Source organism: Rhagoletis pomonella, unplaced genomic scaffold (genome assembly GCF_013731165.1).
Source record: "Rhagoletis pomonella isolate Grant_MI unplaced genomic scaffold, Rhpom_1.0 Rhpom_scaffold_00001, whole genome shotgun sequence".
NCBI lineage: Eukaryota > Metazoa > Arthropoda > Insecta > Diptera > Tephritidae > Rhagoletis > Rhagoletis pomonella.
The window spans coordinates 98,297,154-98,299,749 of NW_023458555.1; positions in this window are offsets into that span (position 1 = coordinate 98,297,154).

Consider the following 2,596-nt stretch of genomic DNA (forward strand, 5'->3'; position numbering starts at 1 on the left):
TTGGATAGGCTTAAGGAACGGTTCGACAACCCGACCTTAATTTTTTTTGGAAGGCATCGCCTCACTCTTCACGTTACAGGCACCTGAGAAGTCAAACGCTCAACAACTGCGCAGCCTAGTAGACAAGGCATCGGCTATTTATGGTTCTTTGGAGTCATTGGGCTCAAGTACGAGCATCGCACAAGCAATGTTAATCTACATTGTAATGGGCAAATGTGATCAGCAAACCAAAAACAAATGGAACGAGTCACTTGATTATAACTCGCTTCCGACTTGGCCGCAACGCACTAAAGTCTTGGAAAGGCATTGCCAGTTTTTGCACTCATCTGAGTCGTCGTCGCAACGCAAACCCGAAGCTGGCAAGCAAACTCGCTTAAATATTCGTAACCAAAGTTCCTCATTTGCTATCACTAATCCCACATGTGTTCTTTGTTCCAGCTCCAACCATAAAGTTGTCGGTTGCTCGCAATTCAAGGATATGAATACAAATCAACGCTTTGACCTCATCAAGAGGTATGACCTGTGTATAAATTGCCTAGGCAACGGGCATAAAATGGCTCAATGCCCTTCGAAGAACCGCTGTCGCACTTGCAATCGAGCACACCATACGCTGCTGCATCATGAGAATGCATCCCAGACTGTTCAGATAACACAATCAACTGTATCTGCATCCCAGCCATCTGGATCTAATCGATCGACTTGGCAAACGTCTTCACAGCAATCAGCAGCAACCCACTCGCACATGGGAGCATCAGAAGAGGGTCAAGTTATTCTGGCAACGGCTTTGGTGCTAGTCAAGGATGTTACAGGTGCATACAAGTTGGGAAGAGCCCTACTAGATTCATGCTCGCAACTCAACTTCATCACCGATGACTTCGCGCAAAAACTTCGTCTTCGTCGTGAGAAACACAATGTGGGAGTCCGCAGTATTGGTGAATCGTTAACCAATCTAAAGTCACGTACGACTACGACTATCAAATCGCGCACTTCAGCATTTCAACTGTCGCTACAGTTTGGAATCACTTCGCACATAGCATACCAGCCAGACACCGAGATCGGAACTTGCCAGCTAATACAAAACTTGCAGACGAAACGTTTTTCAAGCCCCGGCGCATCGACTTGTTGTTAGGCACAGAAGCATTTTTTGACGCCCTTGCTGTTGGTCAAATTCGACTGGGTTCTAACCTACCTACACTCCAGAAGACGTTGTTCGGTTGGGTTGTCTCTGGTAGGCTTCGTAATGAGCGTAATGTGACGGCATCATCTTGCCTGTTGTCAAATGAAAGCTCCATCGACGAGAACTTGCAACGCCTATGGAAACTAGAAGCCATCAGTACGCCAACCAAATCGTTTCAGCCGGAACATCGCATGTGCGAAGAGATTTTCATGAAAACTGTTCGTCAAGATAACACTGGACGCATAATAGTAAGTATGCCTTTTAAAGATGACCCCATTTGTCTCGGAGACTCCTTCGATGTTGCTCGCCGGCGATTCCTCGCGCTTGAGAGACGCCTTCTACGTTCGCCCGAAATTCGTCCGCAGTACATTGCCTTTATGGAAGAGTACGAAGGTCTTGGCCACATGTCAGAAGTAGCACAACCCAACCACCAGGAGCCACACTACTACATACCACATCATTGCGTGCTAAAACCTAGCAGTACGTCAACGAAACTTCGAGTTGTGTTTGACGCCTCGTGTCGCACCTCATCGCAAACCTCATTAAACGACCTATTACTGGTGGGCCCAACAATCCAACAAGATTTATACATGCTACTACTGCGTTTTCGTTTGTATCGTTACGCCATCACCGCAGACGTGGCTAAAATGTACAGGCAAGTACTTGCAGATAATAACTTTCGACAATTCCAATACGTACTTTGGCGAGCTTCCCCAGATTCAGATATCCGCACGTACCAGCTGAACACGGTCACATATGGCACAGCCTCGGCTCCATTTCTCGCAGTACGCAGCCTCCACTATCTGGCGGACCAACACATGGCAGAGCTTCCGATCGGCGCTTCAGCAATAAAATCATCTTTCTATGTCGACGATATGTTATGCGGTGCCGAAGATGTGAATGAGCTATATACCCTCAAGCATCAAGTTGTCGAAGTACTCCGTCGCGGGCAATTTTCACTATCAAAATGGCATTCAAATCACCCCGACTTTATGGAAGGTCAAGCCACAAAGGAGCTCAGTATCACTGACGATTACGTGACCAGCGCATTAGGAATAACATGGCACCAACGAAGTGACGTCCTATCCTTCGCGTTCAATCATAAACAAGAACCTACTTCAGTCACAAAGCGGACAATATTATCTACCGCATCATCCCTGTTTGACCCGCTTGGCATGTTATCACCACTGGTTATCACAGCCAAGATAATACTGCAAGAGCTTTGGCTATTGAAGCTCGACTGGGACGAGTCCGTTCCCCAACATCTGCAGCAAGCTTGGACAATCTGCCTGATATCTTTAAATGCGATCTCATCACTCACGGTACCTCGTTATTGCTTACAGCCCAACGCTCGCAACATTCAACTACATGAGTTTTGCGACGCATCGATTCGGGCTTATGGCTGCTCGGTATATGTAC